This window comes from Lytechinus variegatus, chromosome 4 (genome assembly GCF_018143015.1).
Source record: "Lytechinus variegatus isolate NC3 chromosome 4, Lvar_3.0, whole genome shotgun sequence".
NCBI lineage: Eukaryota > Metazoa > Echinodermata > Echinoidea > Temnopleuroida > Toxopneustidae > Lytechinus > Lytechinus variegatus.
This window is the reverse complement of record NC_054743.1, coordinates 34,380,715-34,403,761: the sequence shown is the minus strand read 5'-3', so window position 1 is coordinate 34,403,761 and position 23,047 is coordinate 34,380,715. Positions and strand designations below refer to the sequence as shown.

The following is a 23,047-nucleotide window of genomic DNA, read 5'->3' as shown; positions in this document are numbered from 1 at the left end:
TTTTTTTTTCTCGAAAAGTTACATTGAGTTTGGATTTTATTTCATCGCATGCCCAGTGATAACGGTTAAAGTTTAAAATATTCCAACCACAAGCTGGTGGAGAATAAAAAAAAAAGGAAATTCAAACCGGCGTCTACAAATATTATACCCGCGTCTTTTTACTGCAGTTATTTTTTTTCCAGATTCCGCATTCATCGATCATTGTCGATGAATGTATTAAAAATAAATAGGACTATTTTCTTTGTCAAGTTAGGCTTGAGAATATTCGAGCATACTCTAATGTATGATGCCAAAATAAAAACGATGTTAAATTATTTTTTCGTTTTGACAGCCTTGAAACCCGGATAAACTTTTACTACAGCTGATTAATATGCTATTTTACAATCCTGCCATCAGCATTCAACGAGGTTGTGGTCTCGTTAACATGACCATTCTAAAGAGTTCCTTGACCATGGTCATCTCTCATCGAGTTCACAACTGCCCTTTGACTTGACTGACCGACGAGTGGACGAGTTGTCTGGAATACTGCATGACCGGTTTATTTTCATTCGGTCAAATGCCAATTCGTCCAATTGCCAACTCGTCTACTACCATTTGGTATACCATCAGTTCGTCCAATATCCACATGATCTAATTGCCATTTCGTCCACTCACCATTTCGACTCATAACCAGTTGGTCCAATAGCCATTTCGTCCACATACCTTTTGGTCTAATTAGACTAAGTGTTAATTTGGCAGAATGAATGAAAATAAAACGAATATTAGACCAGCTGGTTAGGAAACGAAATGGTCATAGACGAACTGGTGATTAGACTTAGTGATGATTTGCTCAAATTATTATTGGACCAAATTGTTGGCAGAAATGTTGATAAACGGAATAGAATTAGACTGAATGAAAGTAGACCATGTGGTGAGTGGACGAGTTGGCAGTGGACGAATTGGCAATATTTAGCACTAGGTATGTACTGCTGCTGTCACATTAAAGACACGGATTCCAAACCGATCAATGGCATGTCATTGGAAATAACGCTATGATTTTGATCTTGCTGGAGTAATTTTGGCCAGTGTGACCGTTACCCTCTTTATGAGAGAGGTATGCGTTGTTCCAAAACGAATAATGCACAAATTGAGATAAATATTGCATTCGTTTATTCTTATTCTGAATCTGAGTCATTAAAGTTATATACTCTCTTCTTTTTGTTGGGGGTGGGGCGATGTATAATGGCATGCTATGTGTTTACCATCTCTTTAACATAAAGCATGGGGCCTACAGTTTATTTGAAGTTTGAAAATAATAGGGCAAATATAGAAGTACTATGTACATTTTTTTTATTTAAATATTTCGGGTCATAAATGCCTTTATCTGCTTTACCCACATATGAAGCAGGACTCCATACACTGTTAGAAAAAATAAAAGAAGTTCCTGCAGCAGAGTCTCGAGAACACCTGTAATCTTACCGAATTGCGTAATCTTACAGGAAATTGGTATTTGATGTATGGAATCTTACAAATTTCCTTGAATAAAACACCCTTTTCCCCTTTTTAAACAGACCTGTTCTGTTACATTGCAGAAAAATTCTTGTTTTATGAATTTACAGAATGATTATTACGCAATTCGGTAAGATTACAGGTGTTCTCGAGACTCTGCTGCAGGAACTTCTTTTATTTTTTCTAACAGTGTACATGCACCCTTTCCTACTACGCCCAATTGAGATACGGTCTAAAACAACTCATGTGAGTCTTGAGCGCATGCGTGAAGATATGACGTCATCAGTTAAATCCAGGGGACTCCCTCATGCCCTACAGCTCTTCATCGATCTGAATTTAACTGCATATTATATGCAATCGCTGCGAATAATAATAAAATATAAGCACTTAAACACACTTTAAAACTGCTACTTATCAGGAGATAAATGTTATCCTAATAGAGCAACCGAATTGTTTGAACGATGTCAACGGAACGTCGTAATGTCACGGTTAAACAACGATTGGGTCGTAAAAGGCGAGTGGATGTCGTAAAACGCCATATAAAAGTCACCGATAAAGTCAGCTAGTATTTCATCTTTCTGATGTGTCGTGAATGGCAACGCCTGTATATAGCATGGACCTATAGGTCCATGGTAAAAGAAAGGACCATGGACCATACCAACGGGACTACCTTCTTTTTCAAGGAAAGGACTTGAGGGGAAGGGGGGGTACTGTCCTGGAAAAACGCAATTCTAGTTCATTTGGAGGGGCATGAATAATAATAATATACAGTTCTTGTATAGTGCATATCACAATTATGAATAATGTCTCTATGCGCTTCCAAAGGACTTGGATATAATTATTACCCTAGCTGTAGCTTGGCAGCCGTAATTACTAAGATTACAGCACACACGCATTTCAAGGAATAAATTCCTGCTAGGTACCCATTAACCTCACCTGGGTTGAGTGCAGCACAATGTGGATAAATTTCTTGCCGAAGGAAATTACGCCAAGGCTGGGATTCGAACCCACGACCCTCTGTTTCAAAGTCCGGAGACTAATCCACTGGGTCACAACCTTCAGTCATATTGGTCAAAACATAGGGTCCATGGTCAAATCAACAAAACTTTGGTAGGTTCCAACCAATTATTATTTTGTTTCTTTTAAAACGATACGTACACAAAAAGAAATATACGTAAATGCAAACATAAACACATTTTTGAAGGCAAAAGATGGACGACAGAAAAGGGAAATCTATTGAGAATGATTGACCAAGAAATACTGCACCCCCCCCCAAAAAATAGTTTATTTACAATATAGGCCCTAAATATTGAAGAAAAAAGGGTACTCATTAACCGTTGGGAAATGATTCTCGGGGCCGTGGGGGAGGGGGTAAAGGAGAATGGAAAAAAATGCAATGAATAACACATTCCCAGAATTCAACAATTTATCATTTGACTCCGTAGTTATTTAGCTCCTCGACGACAGAGGCGGTCCTACATTGGGGGCAATGGATTGTCGCCCCATGATTTTTTCAAGTAGTGCCGATCATTGAAACAAAAATAAAAAGGAGAAAGAAAATGAAAGAGAAGAGAACGAAGAGCTTGGAAATGTCAATATTGGTCCTTTAGCGTTAAATAAATTGAGAGGAAAAATAAGTTGCCCCCCCCCCCTCTGGGCCGCCCATCAATTCAAAACCCGTTACGCCGCCCCTACTTGATGAAAAGATGGGTAGGTGTAATACCCACTCATTTTGTATAACAATGATGACATATCTTTTTCATCTTGAAACGTGATATTATACCACAGAAGTGGTAAAATCAGCTGTTTCTCCTATTGCTGTGGTATATCCCTGTGAATAAAGATTAAAACAACGTTTGATTCTGATTCGTGGTGAAAAAGAATGTATGGAAGGGGAGGGGTTGTTCATTGTGGAGGTATATTTATAGACATCGGCCCAGAAGCGAAGGGATTAGTGTGCGTTCCCTTTCCAACTCCTGTATCATTCATCAATGTCGAATTCGGTAAAAGATGATTTCAAACTTTGCTCTTACTTCGGCTTTACATATGGAGGAAAAAACAACCGGACAAAAAGAATCATGAGAATGCCGAGTATGGGATGCCAATGGGGGGTGTCCTATTCACAGTAGGCTGTTGTTGAGCATATGGGGTATATGAAAAGAACAATGCAGCATTTTCATACGCTATCAATAAATCTACTAATGGAAATAGAGAGTTGACAACACTGATTTGGAATAATTTACCATTGGACAATTGCTTGGATTTAAGAGGGAAAATAAAACAATAAAAATGCTGAAAATTTCAATAAATTCTTATTAAAAATATGACGAATTTATTGAACTTAAAAATTTGGCATTAGTGAGATATGAATATTCATGACGACTGTTTTCATGAAATATTGCTAAACTTTAAACTTCAATAACTTTATTATTTGTTATCTGATTTTGGTGAAATTTTCAGCGTTTTGCTCAGTGAATTCTACTCTGTGTATTAAGATATAAAATAATGTTTTCAGCCTGGACCACCCCTTTAAGTGCGCTTATGACGTTTTGTCTGTCTCCATTTTCCTTTTAAAATTATGTCATATTTTCATGCGTGTGCATCGGATGTCTCCGTCGTATAACAAAATAAGTTGCAGCAGGGAATAGCTTACGCAAGGCTGTCCATCAACGTTTTCCTCATTCTGCAAGTTGGTGCACAAAAATAGAATAAATATAATTACATAAAATAAAATATAAACAAACGAATAAGTGGGAATTATAACATCATCGGCTTGCCCATGCATTGCATGTTCATAAACATGATGAAGACAATCACGTATAGAACTGCATAATATTGTTCTTCCTTGTCAGATTTTGAAGAAATATTTCAAATGTTTTTTTTTTGTCTGATTTTGCTCTATTTGTTAATATCATAATAATTATCTTCAGCCTGGTGTAACCGTTCAAAACTGCAAGGTGGCGCTGTGGCTTAGCGGTTAAAGCGCCTGTCTAGTAAACAGGAGATCCCCGGTTCAAATCCGGGCAGTGCCTACTTTTGTTTCTATTTTGTCATTCTCTCTTCATTCTTTCTTTCGCTTGCTCTCACCCCTCCCCCTCTGTCAGAGAGAAAATTTATGTAATTCCTCTTAATTCGATTAACCAAATTTCAATTTTCATATAATAAAATATATAGATTTTTTTGCTATTTACTTAATGGAATGAAAACTGAATAATACCTTATATAGGATGGCCTACGGCAGGTAAACAAATTAAAATGAATGTTTATAAAGTGAACTGATAAAAGACAATCAAATTGCAACAACCCGGGTTATTATAAATGTGTAAAACATTGGATAAGCCCATCATTGTCAAGATCAAACTCTCATAAAGAAATAAAATTGTCTTCTAATCAATTATCAATATGAATATTAAGCAATGAGTTCAAATTTGACAAACCACATTCAATCTGTTTTAGATTCAATGATTCTATTAATTACTAATGTTCACGAGCGCCGCAGCGTTGTGGCTTAGCGGTTAAAGCGCCTGTCTTGTAAACAGGAGATCCCCGGTTCAAATCCGGGCAGCGCCTTCTTAGTTTTTATTTTGCCCCCCCCCCTCCTCTCTCTCTCTCTGTCAGGTCAAATTGATTGGTACCTGAGAAATTTGAAAAGGAAAACAAATAAAACGATATCACTACAAAATCAAGGTCATCTCGGTTCCGTTTTTCAATTTTTATACATCTTCCAAAATACCTGGGGGTGCTACCTATATGGAGAATAATACACGCAGCACCCCAAGGAAATCTATTTGTTTTCAAGTTCTCGTGTTTTGTTATTTAAAATTTATTTCTAATTTTGGGAAAGCTTAATTGGAAGATAAGAAGATTTTATGCATTGATGTTTTATTATGTCAATCGTCAATTTTATTCATAGCGGCGCTGTGGCTTAGCGGTTGAAGCGCCTGTCTTGTAAACAGGAGATCCCCGTTCAAATCCGGGCAGTGCCTTTTTTTTATTCAGTTTCGTTCCCCCATTCCTCTCTTCTTGCAGCCCAACTATATCTATGAGATTACGATGGGAAAAAATAAATCTATTCATCTGGTCTTACTTTGATTGAAACAGAGGACAGTTTCACGTCCGATCCGGGACGTTTCTTCGGCTCTTCTGAAGAAGAGCTGAAGATGACAGAATGATGAATTCATTAAATTGATAAGTAAATATGCATTTAGTAAAACGAAGTGGCGCTGTGGCTTAGCGGTTAAAGCGCCTGTCTTGTAAACAGGAGATCCCCGGTTCAAATCCGGGCAGCGCCTTCTTTTAATTTTGTCATTCCCCTCCCCTTTCTCTATAGTCTCTCTCTCACTCTCTATAGTCTCTCTCTAGCTCTCTCTCTTTCTCTAGTCTCCTCTCAGGGCCATGGGAATGATTTTTTACTGGGGTGCTGAGTAAATTTGAAAAGAAAAGAAAAAAAATGTTTCTCTACAAAATGGAGGCAAAATTTATATTTGTACGCAAGAACTTTTAAAAGCTCCCCCCCCAAAAAAAAATGGATATCACTACTAAATGAATGTCATTTTGGTTTCATTTTTCCATTTTTATACATCTTCCAGAATACTGCTAGGGGGTGCTGCCTATGGATAATGATACACGCAGCACCTCAAGGAAAATTTTGGGGGTGCTTCTTCAGCACCCCCGCTTCCCAGGGCCATGTGCTCCTCCCCCCTCTTTCTTTCTACTTACACCCCTCTCGCAACTTTTTCTCAGCATAGTAATAGATGATATTTGTTTCAATTTCCCGTGTTTTGTTATTTGAAATTGACTACTAATTTTGGGAAAGCTAAACTGGAAGATAAGAATATTTACAGGCATTAATGTTTTATTATGTCAATTGTCAATTTTATTCACAGCGGCGCTGTGGCTTAGCGGTTAAAGCGCCTGTCTTGTAAACAGGAGAACCCCGGTTCAAATCCGGGCAGCGCCTTCTTATTTTTTATTTTGCCCCCCCCCCCCCCCCCACTCTCTCTCTCTGTCAGGGCCCTGGAAACATTTTTTTACTGAGGGTGCTGAATAAATTTGAAAAGAAAAAAGAAGAAAAAAAAGGTTTTCACATCAAAATGGAAGTCAAATTGATTGGTACCCGAGAAATTTGAAAAAGGAAAAAAAAAATAATGAAACGATATCACTACAAAATTAAGGTCATTTCGGTTCCGTTTTTCAATTTTTATACATCTCCCAGAATCTTGGGGGTGCTGCCTATGGATAATGATACACGCAGCACCCCCTGGAAATCTATTTGTTTCCAATTTCTCGTGTATTGTTATTTGAAATTGACTACTAATCTTGGGAAAGCTAAATTGATAGATAAGAATATGTACAGGCATTGATGTTTTATTATGTCAATCGTCAATTTTATTCACAGCGGCGCTGTGGCTTAGCGGTTGAAGCGCCTGTCTTGTAAACAGGAGATCCCCGGTTCAAATCCGGGCAGTGCCTTTTTTTTATTCAGTTTCGTTCCCCCATTCCTCTCTTCTTGCAGCCCAACTATAGATGATATTACGATGGGAAAAAAATAAATCTATTCATCTGGTCTTACTTTGATTGAAACAGAGGACAGTTTCACGTCCGATCCGGGACGTTTCTTCGGCTCTTCTGAAGAAGAGCTGAAGATGACAGAATAGATGACATTGTTTCCAACTCATTGTTAAGATTGAATATTTATCACTTACTTTGGGAGGAATAAATCGGAATCTTTGAAGGATATAGTATACATGATTATAGTAAAGAATTTTATTTGATTTATCTTAATTTGATTAATTCAATTTCCATTTTGCACAGAAAATATAGTTGTATGTGATAATAGTGGTAGAATGAAAAAAATAAAAACAATATGCAACATAGTCTACGGCAGGCAAGCAGACAATATCAATTAGGTGAGTAATGAAGTAGCCTGCTTGCATCAAACTTCCTTTTGTAAGTCATTGAATGGTCATGATCGAAATTTAATCAAGAAGTTAAATTAATTTATGCTTATTCATCAGTATGGATATCATAAAGCAATGATTTCAAAATTTAAACTCCACATCAAACCCTCCTCTGATTCAATCATTTGTTTCAGCAATTATCGACAACTGTAATCGCACCGGCGCTGTGGCTTAGCGGTTAAAGCGCCTGTCTAGTAAACAGGAGATCCCCGGTTCAAATCCGGGCAGTGCCTACTTTTTTTTGGGGGGGGGGTTCTTCTCTCTCTTTTTCCCTCTTCCTCCCTCTCTCGTTTCCTCTCAGATTGATTTGATGCCCATGTATATAATATTGATTTCAACTGCTTGTTTTATTTTTCAACGACTTGTTTCGGGGAGGTAAGTCACTGAGGATAGTATACATGCTATAGTCATGACAGTAAAAAAATCAATTGTCTTAATTTCGTAGTTCTAAATTCGATAGGTTCAACCTCAATTTGTGCAGAAAATATAAGCCTATGTTTGATACTGAAAATTAATAAAATACCATGTGCAACAGCAACAGGTAGAAACAAGATTAACCAGGTGAATAATGCTTTTATCAAACTGAATATACTGTAACCATTTGAACTGAACTGCTTGTATCAAGCTAGATAAGCCATCGAATTGTCATCAAAATTTCATAAACAGGCGATAAAGAAATTAAATTAATTTCAAGTTATCTATCAATATAAAAAATAACACAGCGAGTTCAAATTTGAAAATCCTCAGTTTGATTCAATGTTTTTCTTTATGTAATTACTGACGTACATCAACGCAGCGGCGCTGTGGCTTAGCGGTTAAAGCGCCTGTCTTGTAAACAGGAGATCCCCGGTTCAAATCCGGGCAGTGCCTCTTTATTCTTATTTTGTCTTTTTATATCATTGTTTTAAATGCTTGTTAATTCATTTTAATTTTTGAATATTTAAACGACTTGTTTTGGGGAGAAGAAACTCTGAAATAAATGAAAATTTCATTAAAAATTAATATAATTTCTAGATTTTGTTAATATGAAAATAAAGCAAAGAGTTCATATTCGAAAATCAACGTTCAACCCTTGTTGAATTCATTAAATTAATTAAGTAAATATGCATTTCGTAAGCGAAGTGGCGCTGTGGCTTAGCGGTTAAAGCGCCTGTCTTGTAAACAGGAGATCCCCGGTTCAAATCCGGGCAGCGCCTTCTTTTAATTTTGTCATTCCCCCCCTCCCCTTTCTCTATAGTCTCTCTCTCACTCTCTCGTCTCTCTCTTGCGTGTGTGTGTGTGTCTATTTGAGTTTTTGTCAGACGTGTATCAATCAGATATGATTATTTACGTCTGGGACCGACCTTTAACGTCACCATCCGAAAGACGTGACCAGGGCTCGAACCTCTGTATCAATTTGTAACTTCCCCACAGCTTGGATTACAGACGCACGCCACAATTTTATTTTAGCTCTCTCTCTTTCTCTAGTCTCTCTCTCAGGGCCATGGGAAATATTTTTACTGGGGTGCTGAGTAAATTTGAAAAGAAAAGAAAAAAAATGTTTCTCTACAAAATGGAGGCAAAATTTAAATTTGTACGCAAGAACTTTTAAAAGCTCCCCCCCCCAAGAATATCACTACTAAATGAATGTCATTTTTGGTTCTGTTTTTTCCATTTTTATACATCTTCCAGAATACCTAGGGGTGCTGCCTATGGATAATGATACACGCAGCACCTCAAGGAAAATTTTGGGGGTGCTTCTTCAGCACCCCCGCTTCCCAGGGCCATGCGCTCCTCCCCCCTCTCTCTTTCTACTTACCCCCCTCTCGCAACTCCCTTTTTTTTTCAGCAGAGTAATAGATGATATTTGTTTCAATTTCTCGTGTTTTGTTATTTGAAATTGACTACTAATTTTAGAAAAGCTAAATTGGAAGATAAAAATATTTTCAGGCATTGATGTTTTATTATGTCAATCGTCAAATATTATTCACAGCGGCGCTGTGGCTTAGCGGTTAAAGCGCCTGTCTTGTAAACAGGAGATCCCCGGTTCAAATCCGGGCAGCGCCTTCTTATTTTTTATTCCCCCCCACTCTCTCTCTGTCAGGGCCTTGGAAACATTCTTTTACTGAGGGTGCTGAATAAATTTGAAAAGTAAAAGAAAAAAAAGGTTTTCACATCAAAATGGAAGTCAAATTGATTGGTACCCGAGAAATTTGAAAAAGGAAAAAAATAATAAAACGATATCACTACAAAATTAAGGTCATTTCGGTTCCGTTTTTCAATTTTTATACATCTCCCAGAATCTCGGGGGTGCTGCCTATGGATAATGATACACGCAGCACCCCCGGGAAATCTATTTGTTTTCAATTTCTCGTGTTTTGTTATTTGAAATTGACTACTAATCTTGGGAGAGCTAAACTGGAAGATAAGAATATTTACAGGCATTGATGTTTTATTATGTCAATCGTCAATTTTATTCACAGCGGCCCTGTGGCTTAGCGGTTAAAGCGCCTGTCTAGTAAACAGGAGATCCCCGGTTCAAATCCGGGCAGTGCCTTTTTTCTGTTTCGTTCCCCCATCCCTCTCTTTTTGCAGCCCAACTATAGATGACATTACGATGGAAAAAATAAATCTATTCATCTGGTCTTACTTTGATTGAAACAGAGGACAGTTTCACGTCTGATCCGGGACGTTTCTTCGGCTTTTCTGAAGAAGAGCTGAAGATGACAGATGACATTGTTTCAAACTCTTTGTTAATATTGAATATTTATCACTTACTTTGGGAGGAATAAATCGGAATCTTTGAAGGATATAGTATACATGATTATATAGTAAAAAAATTTATTTGATTCATCTTTATTTGATTAATTCAATTTCCCTTTTGCACAGAAAATATAGGCATATAATTTTGTATTTTATGTGATACAGTGGTAGAATGAAAAAAATAAAAACAATATGCAACATAGCCTACGGCAGGCAAGCAGACATTATCAATTAGGTGAGTAATGAAGTAGCCTGCTTGCATCAAACTTCCTTTTGTAAGTCATTGAATGGTCATGATCGAAATTTAATCAAGAAGTTAAATTAATTTATGCTTATTCATCAGTATGGATATCATAAAGCAATGATTTCAAAATTTAAACTCCACATCAAACCCTCCTTTGATTCAATCATTTGTTTCAGCAATTATCGATAACTGTAATCGCACCGGCGCTGTGGCTTAGCGGTTAAAGCGCCTGTCTAGTAAACAGGAGATCCCCGGTTCAAATCCGGGCAGTGCCTATTTTTTTTTTTTTTGGGGGGGGTCTTCTCTCTCTTTTCCCAATTCCTCCCTCTCTCGTTTCCTCTCAGATTGATTTGATGCCCATGTATATAATATTGATTTCAACTGCTTGTTTTATTTTTCAACGACTTGTTTCGGGGAGGTAACTCAGAAGTCACTGAGGATAGTATACATGCTATAGTCATGACAGTAAAAAAAATCAATTGTCTTAATTTCGTAGTTCTAAATTCGATAGGTTCAACCTCAATTTGTGCAGAAAATATAAGCCTATGTTTGATACTGAAAATTAATAAAATACCATGTGCAACAGCAACAGGTAGAAACAAGATTAACCAGGTGAATAATGCTTTTATCAAACTGAATATACTGTAACCATTTGAACTGAACTGCTTGTATCAAGCTAGATAAGCCATCGAATTGTCATCAAAATTTCATAAACAGGCGATAAAGAAATTAAATTAATTTCAAGTTATCTATCAATATAAAAAATAACACAGCGAGTTCAAATTTGAAAATCCTCAGTTTGATTCAATGTTTTCCTTTATGTAATTACTGACGTACATCAACGCAGCGGCGCTGTGGCTTAGCGGTTAAAGCGCCTGTCTTGTAAACAGGAGATCCCCGGTTCAAATCCGGGCACTGCCTCTTTATTCTTATTTTGTCTTTCGATCTCATTGTTTTAAATGCTTGTTAATTCATTTTAATTTTTGAATATTTAAACGACTTGTTTTGGGGAGAAGAAACTCATCATGAAAATTTCATTAAAAATCAATATAATTTCTGATTTTGTTCATATGAAAATAAAGCAAAGAGTTCATATTCGGAAATCAACGTTCAACCCTTGTTGAATTCATTAAATTAATTAAGTAAATATGCATGTAGTAAAACGAAGTGGCGCTGTGGCTTAGCGGTTAAAGCGCCTGTCTTGTAAACAGGAGATCCCCGGTTCAAATCCGGGCAGCGCCTTCTTACTTTTTATTCCCCCCCCCCCACTCTCTCTCTCTGTCAGGGCCTTGGAAACATTTTTTACTGAGGGTGCTGAATAAATTTGAAAATAAAAAAGGAAAAAAAAAAGGTTTTCACATCAAAATGGAAGTCAAATTGATTGGTACCCGAGAAATTTGAAAAAGGAAAAAAAAATAATGAAACGATATCACTACAAAATTAAGGTCATTTCGGTTCCGTTTTTCAATTTTTATACATCTCCCAGAATCTTGGGGGTGCTGCCTATGGATAATGATACACGCAGCACCCCCTGGAAATCTATTTGTTTCCAATTTCTCGTGTTTTGTTATTTGACATTGACTACTAATCTTGGAGAAGCTAAACTGGAAGATAAAAATATTTACAGGCATTGATGTTTTATTATGTCAATCGTCAATTTTATTCACAGCGGCGCTGTGGCTTAGCGGTTAAAGCGCCTGTCTTGTAAACAGGAGATCCCCGGTTCAAATCCGGGCAGTGCCTTTTTTATTCAGTTTCGTTCCCCCATTCCTCTCTTCTTGCAGCCCAACTAAAGATGATATTACGTTGGGAAAAAAATAAATCTATTCATCTGGTCTTACTTTGAATGAAACAGAGGACAGTTTCACGTCCGATCCGGGACGCTTCTTCGGCTCTTCTGAAGAAGAGCTGAAGATGACAGATGACATTGTTTCAAACTCATTGTTAAGATTGAATATTTGTCACTTACTTTGGGAGGAATAAATCGGAATCTTTGAAGGATATAGTATACATGATTATAGTAAAGAATTTTATTTGATTTATCTTAATTTGATTAATTCAATTTCCATTTTGCACAGAAAATATAGTTGTATGTGATAATATTGGTAGAATGAAAAAAATAAAAACAATATGCAACATAGCCTATATACGGCAGGCAAGCAGACATAATCATGATTAATTAGGTGAGTAATGAAGTAGCCTGCTTGCATCAAACTTCCTTTTGTAAGTCATTGAATGGTCATGATCGAAATTTAATCAAGAAGTTAAATTAATTTATGCTTATTCATCAGTATGGATATCATAAGGCAATGATTTCAAAATTTAAACTCCACATCAAACCCTCCTCTGATTCAATCATTTGTTTCAGCAATTATCGACAACTGTAATCGCACCGGCGCTGTGGCTTAGCGGTTAAAGCGCCTGTCTAGTAAACAGGAGATCCCCGGTTCAAATCCGGGCAGTGCCTACTTTTTTTGGTTCTTCTCTGTTTTACCCTCTGTCTCTCCTTTTCTTTCTTCTCCTCTGACCTCTCTCTTCTTTTCGGTTCAATTACATGATATATACATTTTTTACTTTTTGTTTATTCATTTTAAATTTGGATATATATATTTTGGACAACTTATTTTGTGGAAGAATAATTTATAAGTTATAAAAGATATGCTATAGATACAATAAGATACAAGATGTATCATTTCTTCTTCGCAACATCATCACAGAGAATTTGATATAATTACTCTTAATAGCATATTCGTGATTCAATTGATTCAATTTTACTTTTATCAGATAAAACATAAGCCTATAGATTTTTTTTTTCCATTTGACATAGAAAAATGAATAGATATCATATGCGATAGCATACAACACGAAGAAAAAAAAATATTAATCAAATGAATAATCAAGTGGACTACTTGAGTTGGGAAACATAATCCAATGATATTCATAATGTAAATTTCATAAAGAAAATACATTAATATATTTTCATGTTAATATGGAAATAAAGGAATGAGTTCAAAATTGAAAATTCACATTCAACCGTGTTTGATTTATTTATTTATGAATGTAATTACCGAACAAAAAGCACAGCGGCGCTGTGGCTTAGCGGTTAAAGCGATTTTTTTGTCTCTCTCAAAGGGGGTGGAGGGGGGAGTGGCACGGACCGAATGTGCCCCTTCCTGGGTACGCCACTGGTCCTACATACTTTTATCTATCTAAAATGGTTGATAATGAAAATTGATAAAACATCACATGCAGTTAATAAAACAGGTACAAGGTTAATCTGGTGAATAATCAAGTGGACTGCTTGCATCGAATTGAAACCATGGAAACTGAAATTGCTTGCAAGTCGAATATAAGCCCATTAAACTTGTCATGATCATTTTTTAAAGAAATTAGATATTAATTTCTAGTTAATTGTCAATATGGAAATGAAGAAATGATTTCAAATTTGAAAATCCTCAGCTGGATTCAATTTTTTTTTAAAGTAATAATTAAAGTTCATAGTCGAAGCGGCGCTGTGGCTTAGCGTTAAAGCGCCTGTCTTGTAAACAGGAGATCCCCGGTTCAAATCCGGGCAGTGCCTCTTTATTCTCATTTTGTCCTTCAACATGTTCACCCCCCCCCCCCCCTTCTTCCCTTCTCCCTCTTTTTCTCCCAGCTTGATATCCATATTGATAATATTGCTTTACAATTGCTTGTTTATTCGTTTTAATTTTGAAAATCTAAACGACTTCTTTTGGGAGGAACAACTCAGAAGTTATAAAGGATATACATGCAATGCGCAACACTCAAGACAACTTCTTTTATATCCTACATAGATTGGATCCTGTATAGTGATTGGTTCAAATAGCATCATGTGACAGAATATATTTCAACTATGACGTTGCGTGACGTCAGATCTCGATATATTTTTGGGATATATCGAGGTCTGACGTGATTATTTCACAAAACTGGATATTTAGCTAAACTCTCGGGCGCACCGGCAAGCGCGCTCTCTCTCCCGGGCAAGTCCTGTGATGCGTCGGCGCAGGCACTAATCTGCGTTCCGCTGAGCGCGGTGGCTCGGAGAAAAGTAGGTAATTCAACGCAAGTAACCGGACTTTGCAAGCTCAGCGCATAGATTTTGGTTATAAAATATTAAAAGTAGGATATAAAACAAATATATCAGGCGTTTCATTCGAAAGCATAGTGGAAATTATCAATCCTCGGTTGGACTGGCAAAGCTACTATATTACTATAGTAATTGCCAGACCAACCTCGGATAAATAATTCCACTATACTTTCTCAAAGCCTGATATATTTGTTTATTATAGTTCATTCTCCATTTCTTCCACAGAAAATATAAGCCTATATCCATGGCGGATCAAGGATTTTCAACAAAAAATGGAGGGGCGATTTTGTTCCATGAAAAATTGGACAAACAAAAAAAGGTTTTCACTTGCGAGTTTGTTGTGCCTCTCAAGGGGGGGGGGCACGAGCCGAATGTGCCCCCACCTGGATCCACCACTGGCCTTAAGTATTTTTTCGTATTTGAAATTTTTGACAATGAAAATTGATAAAATATCACATGCAATTAATACAACAGGTACAAGGTAAATCAGGTGAATAATCAAGTGGACTGCTTATATATAAGAACTACATGGATGGAGACTTAACTGCTTGAATGTATGAAGTCGGATACAAGCCCATGGCCTGTCATGATCAACGTCTTTAAAAAGAAATTATATATTAATTTCTAGTTATTTATCAATATGGAAATAAAAAAAATTACGTCAAATTTGAAAATCCTTAGTTTGATTCAGTGTTTTTTTCAAAAGTAATATCTAACTTTCGCAATCGCAGCGGCGCTGTGGCTTCGCAGTTAACGCAGGAGATTCCCGGTTCAAATCCGGGCACTGCTTTTTTTTATTTCGTCCTCTCCCCCCCCCTCTCTCTATTTATCTTTCTTTCACTTTTTCTCTCTCACCCCCTCTCTCTCCAAGTCCCCTCCCTCCCCTTTCAGCGAAATAAGCATATTATATTTTTTTCCAATTTTCTTTTTCTGTTTAATATTTGATAACTATTTTTTTTTGGAGAAGTAAAGTAAAAGTAATAAAGTTCACCGTGATGCAATGGGGAATTCAATTGATTTCCCTTATTTCATTTGATTGAATTTATTTTTTTTTCCATTTATTAAAAAACATATAAAGTACTTAATGACGTAAAATGAGAAAATTTATCACATGTATATAATCGCCAATTTCAGGCAGTAACATTGATCAAGTGAACTGTTTTTAAAGGAGAATGAAACCATTGGAACAAGATAGCTTGTGTGAAAACAGAAAAATCAAAGAAACAGATCAACAAAAGTTTGAGAAAAATGGGACAAATAATGAGAAAGTTATGAGCATTTGAATATTGCGATCACTAATGCTATGGAGATAGCAAATTGGCAACGCGACAAAGATGTGTGAAGTCACTGATGAACAACTCTCCCCATTACTTTAGTATATATTTCACTTGAATTGCCTCTTTTATCACATCTATCCATAGATCATGTGTTCTTTCTACATGAGGGCATGTAATACATATTTTTTAAGAATACATCATGGATAAAGAGTTTGCATCATCATAAGAAAAAGCAAAAAGAGACATTTTAAGGGTATTTTATAGTCCACCAAAGGGAAAGTTGTTCATCAGTGACATCACACATCCTTGTCGCATTGCCAATGGGAGGATCTCCATAGCACTAGTGATTGCAATATTCAAATGCTCATAACTTTCTCATTATTTGTCCGATTTTTCTCAAACTTTTTTATTCTTATTCTTTGATTTTTCTGTTTCTACACAAGCCTATTTGTTCCAAAGGTTTCATTCCCCTTTAAATAAAGACTTCACAAATAGAAAGTGCCCCTAAGCATGCTCAGTGTTAATAAATCATTACAAAATTGTCATGATCAAAAGTTCATTAAAATGAATCCGTATAATTTCTAATTTTTGTTGATTTGGAAATTAATCAAAGAGTTCATATTTGAAAATTAACGTTCAACCCGTGTTAAATTCATTAATTTAATTAAATAATTATGAGCATTTCCAATCGCATCGGCGCTGTGGCTTAGCGGTTAAAGCGCCTGTCTTGTAAACAGGAGATCCCTGGTTCAAATCCGGGCAGCGCCTCTTTATTCTTGTTTTGTCTTTGATCTCATTGTTTTAAATGCCTGTTAATTCATTTCAACTTTGAATATTTAAACGACTTGTTTTGGGGAGGAATAACTCATCATGAAAATTTCTTTAAAAATTAATATAATTTCTTGCTTTTATCAATGAAAATGAATGAAAATGAAGCAAAGGGTTCATATTTGAAAATCTAAGTTCAACCCGTGTTAAATTCATTAATCTAATAAAGTAAATATGAACTTACACGAACAAAGTGGCGCTGTGGCTTAGCGGTTAAAGCGCCTGTCTAGTAAACAGGAGATCCCCGGTTCAAATCCGGGCAGTGCCTCTTTATTCTTATTTTGTCCTTCGACCCCCTATCCTTCTTCTCTCCCTCTTTTCCTCTCAGCTTGATATCATGCTTACAACTGCTTGCTTATTCATTTTAATTTTGAATATCTAAACGACTTCTTTTGGGACGAGCATCTTATAAGTTAAAAAGGATAGTATATTTTACATAATGCACTACACTCAAGACAACTTCAATCTCCACTTTTCACAGAAAATTTGAGCCTTTATATCCATAGCGGATCCAGGATTTTCAACAACAAAAATGGAGGGGGTGTACTAGAATATTTTGACAAGCAAAAAAAAAAGATTTCACTACCGAATCTAGGTCATTTTGTTCCAAGCAAAATTTGACAAGCAAAAAAAAAGGGTTTTCACTTGCGAGTTTGTTGTGGTGGGGGGCACGGGCCAGATGTCCCCCTTCCTAGATACGCCACTGGCCCTAGATACTTTTATCATTTTTAAAATGTTGGATAATGAAAAATGATAAAATATCACATGCAATTAATACAACAGGTACAAGATCAATCTGGTGAATAATCGATTGGATTGCTTGCATCGAAATGAAACCATGGTAACTGAAATTTGCTTGTATCAAGTCGGATATAAGCCCATAACTTGCCATGATCATTTTTTTAAAAAGAAATTAGATATTAATTTCTAGTTAATTTTTTGAAAATCCTCAGCTTGATTCAATATGTTTTTTTAAGAAATGATTAAAGTTCATAGACGCGGCGGCGCTGTGGCTTAGCGGTTAAAGCGCCTGTCTTGTAAACAGGAGATCCCTGGTTCAAATCCGGGCAGTGCCTTTTTTAATGTCGTCTTCTCTCTCTCTTTATTTATCTTCTCCTTCACTTTTTCTCTCACCCCCTCTCTCTCCGAGCCCCCTCCCTCCCCTCTCGGCGGAATATGCATATTATTTTTTCAACTTCTTTTTTTCTGATGTTTGAATATTTGACAACTAATTTTTGGAGGAGTAAAATATAAGTGATAAAGTTTACATGATATATAGGGAAATTGATCTCACTTATTTCATTTCATTGAATTTCCGTTTTTCCATTTACTAAAAAACATAAAGTACTTAATGACGTAAAATGAGAAAATATATCACATGTATATAATCGCCAATTTCAGGCAGCAACATTGATCAAGTGAACTGTTTTTTTTATAAATAAAGACTTCACAAATAGAAAGTGCCCCTAAGCATGCTCAGTGTTAATAAATCATTACAAAATTGTCATGATCAAAAGTTCATTAAAATGAATCCGTATAATTTCTAATTTTTGTTGATTTGGAAATTAATCAAAGAGTTCATATTTGAAAAATCAACGTTCAACCCGTGTTAAATTCATTAATTTAATTAAATAATTATGAGCATTTCCAATCGCATCGGCGCTGTGGCTTAGCGGTTAAAGCGCCTGTCTTGTAAACAGGAGATCCCTGGTTCAAATCCGGGCAGCGCCTCTTTTGATCTCATTGTTTTAAATGCCTGTCGATTCATTTTAACTTTGAATATTTAAACGACTTGTTTGGGGGAGGAATAACTCATCATGAAAATTTCGTTAGAAATTACCATAATTTCTTGCTTTTATCAATGAAAATGAAGCAAAGGGTTCATATTTGAAAATCTAAGTTCAACCCGTGTTAAATTCATTAATCTAATTTAGTAAATATGAACTTACAAGAACGAAGTGGCGCTGTGGCTTAGCGGTTAAAGCGCCTGTCTAGTAAACAGGAGATCCCCGGTTCAAATCCGGGCAGTGCCTTTTTATTCATATTTTGTCTTTTGATCTCATTGTTTTAAATGCCTGTCGATTCATTTTAACTTTGAATATTTAAACGACTTGTTTTGGGGAGGAATAACTCATCATGAAAATTTCGTTAGAAATTACCATAATTTCTTGCTTTTATCAATGAAAATGAAGCAAAGGGTTCATATTTGAAAATCTAAGTTCAACCCGTGTTAAATTCATTAATCTAATTTAGTAAATATGAACTTACACGAACGAAGTGGCGCTGTGGCTTAGCGGTTAAAGCGCCTGTCTAGTAAACAGGAGATCCCCGGTTCAAATCCGGGCAGTGCCTATTTAGTCTTATTTTGTCTTTCGATCTCATTGTTTTAAATGCTTGTTAAAATTCATTTTAATTTTGAATATTTAAACGACTTGTTTTAGGGATGAGTAACTCATCATGAAAATGTTATTAACAATTAATATAATTTATAGCTTTTGCTGATATGAAAAAAAAGCAAAGACTTCATATTTGAAAATCTAAGTTCATTAATTCCATTAAGTAATTTTAAACTTACGCAAAAGAAGTGGCGCTGTGGCTTAGCGGTTAAAGCGCCTGTCTAGTAAACAGGAGATCCCCGGTTCAAATCCGGGCAGTGCCTTTTCATTCTTATTTTAGACTTCGACCCCCCTTCTCTTCTTTTCTCTCTCTTTTCCCCTCAGCTTAATTTCCACGTAGATACTATTGTTTTTTCAACTGCTCATTTATTCATCTTAATTTGGAATAGTTAAGTGACTTGTTTGGGGGAAGAGTAATTATGTGCACTACAGTCAAGACAACAAAATTAATTGTTCTTAATTTCATAGTTCTCATTCCGATTAGTTTAATCTCCATTTTTTAACAGAAAATATAAGCCTATATATATATCCATGGCGGATCCAGGATTTTCAACGAAAAAATGTAGGGGGATATACAGGAACATTTTGACAAGCACACACAAAACAAATCACGACCTAATCTAGGTCATTTTGTTCCAAGCAAAAAAAAAAGTCCACTTGCGATTTGTTTGTGCCTCTCAAAGGGCGGGTGGGGAAGGGCCAGATGTCCCCCTTCCTAGATACGCCACTGGCCCTACATACTTTTGTCGTATTTAAAAGGTTGGATAATGAAAAATGAAAATAAAAAAATAAAAATATGACTGTATGTATGTAATTAATACAACAGGTACAAAGTCAATCTGGTGAATAATCAAATGGACTTCTTGCATCGAACTGAAACCACGAATGGAAACTGAACTGCTTGTATCAAGTTGGATAAGTCCATGGGTTGTCATTATCGAAATTTCAAAAAGAAATTAAATTGATTTCTAGTTATTTATCAGTATGGAGATTAAGAAATGATTTTGAATTTGACAAAAAATCCTGTTCCATTCAATGTTATTTTTTTAAGTAATAACTTACGTTCACAGTCGCAGCGGCGCTGTGGCTTAGGGGTTAAAGCGCCTGTCTCGTAAACAGGAGATCCCCGGTTCAAATCCGGGCAGTGCCTTTTTTTATTTCGTCCTCTCCCCCCCCTCTCTCTCTCTATCTTTCCTTCACTTTTGTTCTCATCCCCCCCCCCCTCTCTTTCCGAGTCCCCTCCCTCCCCTTTCAGCGGAATAAGCATATTGTATTTTTTTCTGTTTGAATATTTCACAACTATTTTTTGGAGGAATAAAATAAAAGTAATAAAATTCACGTGATGCAATGGGAAATTCAATTGATTTCCCTTATTTTATTCGATTGAATTCCGTTTTCCATTTATTAAAAAAAACATATAAAGTGTTTATTGATGTAAAATGAGGAAAGAAATCACATGTATATAATAGCCAGTTTCAGGCAGTAACATTGATCAAGTGAACTGTTTTTAAATAAAGACTTCAAAACTAAAAAGTGCCCCTAAGAAAGTTCAGTATAAATAAATTATTACAAAATTGTCATGATCAAAAGTTCATTAAAATTAATCCGTATAATTTCTATTTTTTGTAGATTTGGAAATTAATCAAAGAGTACATATTTGAAAAATCAACGTTCAACCCTTGTTAAATTCATTAATTTAACTAAATAATTATGAGCTTTTCCAATCGCATCGGCGCTGTGGCTTAGCGGTTAAAGCGCCTGTCTTGTAAACAGGAGATCCCTGGTTCAAATCCGGGCAGTGCCTTTCTTTTTTTCCTCCTCTCTTTCTCGCTCTCTTTCTCTTTCACTTTTCTTTCACCCCTTCTCACTCCTCGTTCCCTCCTCTTCCCTCAGCGCAATGTAAATTGGCTTCACCGTTTTTTTAAAAGCTTAAGTTTTATTATTGACAACCGTTTGGAGAAATTCATTTGAAATAAACGTGATGCGGTGAGGAGTTTATTTCTCTCTCTCTCCCTCTCTTGATTAACTTTCGTTTTGTCCATTAAAAACATATGGTAAAATTGATAAAATATGAAATGAAAAAAGTATCACATGTAATCGCCAACATCAGGTAGTAACATTGATCATATGGACTGTTAGAAAAAGACTTCACAATTTATGTTCCTGAGTATATGTTTTGTATTCATAGATTATTGCTAACTTGGGTTAGAAAAGCCCATAACTATCATGACTATCATGATCGAAAATTTCGTTAGAATGAATCTAAATTCTACTTTTTTTGTCGAAATGGAAATAAAGGAAACAAAAAAGTTCAACCGTCTTTAAAGTCATTAATTCAATTAAGTTATTTCCAACTTACTAAAAGAAGTGGCGCTGTGGCTTAGCGGTTAAAGCGCCTGTCTTGTAAACAGGAGATCCCCGGTTCAAATCCGGGCAGTGCCTTTTTTTCTCGGGGTAGTTCATTTTCTTTCATTTTTATGAAAACAATATGGATTTGAATTGTACTTGATGATTTTTTTTAAATCCTGGTTCCGCCCCTGGGTAAGCCCATAAATTGTTGGTTTGCATTCGTTTATCTATAAGCAGTTGGTCTACTATTCAGATACTGACTATATACTATAATGGGCTAAACTCATTTGGTCTATCATCGATTTGGTCTAATTGCCGTTTGATCGTCACTAGACTCGGTCTAATAACCACCAAATCTAGTTTCACCTCGTCAATTTTGTTCATAAACAGTTTTTATTTTACCAAAGACTAGACGGTGCACCGTAAAAACTGTGGTGTTAAAACTGACACCAATTGGTGTTAATAGAGGACAACACCCTGAGGTGTTGAAATTACACCCTAAGGCATGGGTTCTCAAACTTGTTCTTTGAAGGGCCAGATTAGACTCCAAGTAAACCTGAAAGGGCCAGGGTGAAGTGGATACAATCAATCCAACAAATTTTTAACAGTTTCATATGTTTTGACTGTCATTACTTTTATTATGGTTAGGTCTAACATGGATACCCAATGTAATCATATTGAGCTATGTTTCATATTGTGACTTAAAAATTATTTTAAAAAACCCAGAAGGGTATCGCGGGCCGGATTGAGGAGCTCCAAGGGCCGGATCCGGCCCGCGGGCCGTAGTTTGAGAACCTCTGCCCTAAGGATTGAACATAGCACCAAAGAGTGTAAATGTAACAACCAAGGGTGTTTAAATAACACCTATAGGTGTAAAACTAACACCACCAATTTAACACCGGTGTTGAATAATTGGTGTGGTCCTCTATGTACACCGGTTAACACCACAGTTTTTGCTGTGTATTATTAAGTTGACATTAGACCAAAGGGTAAGTAGACGAAATGGTTGTATAAGTATATGAATAAGGATTGCACCGTGTGGGATGAGTCCAAATGGTAATTAAGTGACAATTTACTAAATTTTCATGATCGAAATTTCATTCATTCATTCATTCATTCTTACCTTCATTCATTCACAGATACAATTATTACTTCCGTTTCACAACATTAAATATGAATTCATACAACATCAACTTGTCATAAATGATCATAGATGTACGAAAATGGAAATGAAATAATATTTAAAAAAATGATTTTTTTTCACAATTTACAGTCCCAATAGTCTGATAGTCCCAATTCATTTCATGTTTACTGCTGGCACTGATTTAGTTTATTATCAACACTTACATTCGTAGCGGCGCTGTGGCTTAGCGGTTAAAGCGCCTGTCTAGTAAACAGGAGATCCCCGGTTCAAATCCGGGCAGTGCCTATTTTATTTGGTGATGCCGCTTTTTGTATTTGTTTTGAAGCCTAATGAAATATAATTAGTCTCCAATAATGATCATCATCTCTTTCTCAATTTTTTTTTACTCCGATTCTTCCTTTTTAGAAGAGGAATTACAAAGATGCGCGGAATGTGATTATTTCAAAGCTGAATTATTGAATGTTAGAGATCATTATTACTCCAAGTCTGAGTTATTCTAAACCAACAAATA

General features: G+C 36.0%; 28 non-coding genes across 28 annotated transcripts; all 28 read left to right on the top strand.

Annotated features, from left to right (window-relative positions):
- The first annotated feature begins 4,447 nt into the window (after positions 1-4,447).
- On the top strand, positions 4,448-4,520 carry TRNAT-AGU. The gene has a single exon. It is a non-coding gene; the product is annotated as a tRNA-Thr (tRNA).
- Positions 4,521-4,985: 465 nt separating this feature from the next.
- TRNAT-UGU lies at positions 4,986-5,058 on the top strand. The gene has a single exon. It is a non-coding gene; the product is annotated as a tRNA-Thr (tRNA).
- A 344-nt stretch (positions 5,059-5,402) lies between these two features.
- Positions 5,403-5,474, top strand: TRNAT-UGU. Its single transcript has one exon. It is a non-coding gene; the product is annotated as a tRNA-Thr (tRNA).
- Positions 5,475-5,707: 233 nt separating this feature from the next.
- Positions 5,708-5,780, top strand: TRNAT-UGU. Its single transcript has one exon. It is a non-coding gene; the product is annotated as a tRNA-Thr (tRNA).
- A 595-nt stretch (positions 5,781-6,375) lies between these two features.
- Positions 6,376-6,448, top strand: TRNAT-UGU. The gene has a single exon. It is a non-coding gene; the product is annotated as a tRNA-Thr (tRNA).
- Positions 6,449-6,887: 439 nt separating this feature from the next.
- Positions 6,888-6,960, top strand: TRNAT-UGU. The gene has a single exon. It is a non-coding gene; the product is annotated as a tRNA-Thr (tRNA).
- Positions 6,961-7,608: 648 nt separating this feature from the next.
- TRNAT-AGU lies at positions 7,609-7,681 on the top strand. The gene has a single exon. It is a non-coding gene; the product is annotated as a tRNA-Thr (tRNA).
- Positions 7,682-8,245: 564 nt separating this feature from the next.
- TRNAT-UGU lies at positions 8,246-8,318 on the top strand. The gene has a single exon. It is a non-coding gene; the product is annotated as a tRNA-Thr (tRNA).
- A 253-nt stretch (positions 8,319-8,571) lies between these two features.
- TRNAT-UGU lies at positions 8,572-8,644 on the top strand. The gene has a single exon. It is a non-coding gene; the product is annotated as a tRNA-Thr (tRNA).
- Positions 8,645-9,421: 777 nt separating this feature from the next.
- On the top strand, positions 9,422-9,494 carry TRNAT-UGU. Its single transcript has one exon. It is a non-coding gene; the product is annotated as a tRNA-Thr (tRNA).
- Positions 9,495-9,911: 417 nt separating this feature from the next.
- Positions 9,912-9,984, top strand: TRNAT-AGU. Its single transcript has one exon. It is a non-coding gene; the product is annotated as a tRNA-Thr (tRNA).
- A 652-nt stretch (positions 9,985-10,636) lies between these two features.
- On the top strand, positions 10,637-10,709 carry TRNAT-AGU. The gene has a single exon. It is a non-coding gene; the product is annotated as a tRNA-Thr (tRNA).
- Positions 10,710-11,282: 573 nt separating this feature from the next.
- TRNAT-UGU lies at positions 11,283-11,355 on the top strand. The gene has a single exon. It is a non-coding gene; the product is annotated as a tRNA-Thr (tRNA).
- A 248-nt stretch (positions 11,356-11,603) lies between these two features.
- TRNAT-UGU lies at positions 11,604-11,676 on the top strand. The gene has a single exon. It is a non-coding gene; the product is annotated as a tRNA-Thr (tRNA).
- Positions 11,677-12,104: 428 nt separating this feature from the next.
- On the top strand, positions 12,105-12,177 carry TRNAT-UGU. The gene has a single exon. It is a non-coding gene; the product is annotated as a tRNA-Thr (tRNA).
- A 651-nt stretch (positions 12,178-12,828) lies between these two features.
- On the top strand, positions 12,829-12,901 carry TRNAT-AGU. The gene has a single exon. It is a non-coding gene; the product is annotated as a tRNA-Thr (tRNA).
- Positions 12,902-13,942: 1,041 nt separating this feature from the next.
- On the top strand, positions 13,943-14,014 carry TRNAT-UGU. Its single transcript has one exon. It is a non-coding gene; the product is annotated as a tRNA-Thr (tRNA).
- A 2,500-nt stretch (positions 14,015-16,514) lies between these two features.
- Positions 16,515-16,587, top strand: TRNAT-UGU. The gene has a single exon. It is a non-coding gene; the product is annotated as a tRNA-Thr (tRNA).
- A 255-nt stretch (positions 16,588-16,842) lies between these two features.
- Positions 16,843-16,915, top strand: TRNAT-AGU. The gene has a single exon. It is a non-coding gene; the product is annotated as a tRNA-Thr (tRNA).
- Positions 16,916-17,650: 735 nt separating this feature from the next.
- Positions 17,651-17,723, top strand: TRNAT-UGU. The gene has a single exon. It is a non-coding gene; the product is annotated as a tRNA-Thr (tRNA).
- A 582-nt stretch (positions 17,724-18,305) lies between these two features.
- On the top strand, positions 18,306-18,378 carry TRNAT-UGU. Its single transcript has one exon. It is a non-coding gene; the product is annotated as a tRNA-Thr (tRNA).
- A 229-nt stretch (positions 18,379-18,607) lies between these two features.
- On the top strand, positions 18,608-18,680 carry TRNAT-AGU. Its single transcript has one exon. It is a non-coding gene; the product is annotated as a tRNA-Thr (tRNA).
- A 246-nt stretch (positions 18,681-18,926) lies between these two features.
- On the top strand, positions 18,927-18,999 carry TRNAT-AGU. Its single transcript has one exon. It is a non-coding gene; the product is annotated as a tRNA-Thr (tRNA).
- Positions 19,000-19,233: 234 nt separating this feature from the next.
- Positions 19,234-19,306, top strand: TRNAT-AGU. The gene has a single exon. It is a non-coding gene; the product is annotated as a tRNA-Thr (tRNA).
- An 814-nt stretch (positions 19,307-20,120) lies between these two features.
- Positions 20,121-20,193, top strand: TRNAT-CGU. Its single transcript has one exon. It is a non-coding gene; the product is annotated as a tRNA-Thr (tRNA).
- A 581-nt stretch (positions 20,194-20,774) lies between these two features.
- Positions 20,775-20,847, top strand: TRNAT-UGU. Its single transcript has one exon. It is a non-coding gene; the product is annotated as a tRNA-Thr (tRNA).
- A 565-nt stretch (positions 20,848-21,412) lies between these two features.
- Positions 21,413-21,485, top strand: TRNAT-UGU. Its single transcript has one exon. It is a non-coding gene; the product is annotated as a tRNA-Thr (tRNA).
- Positions 21,486-22,748: 1,263 nt separating this feature from the next.
- On the top strand, positions 22,749-22,821 carry TRNAT-AGU. Its single transcript has one exon. It is a non-coding gene; the product is annotated as a tRNA-Thr (tRNA).
- Positions 22,822-23,047: the final 226 nt, after the last annotated feature.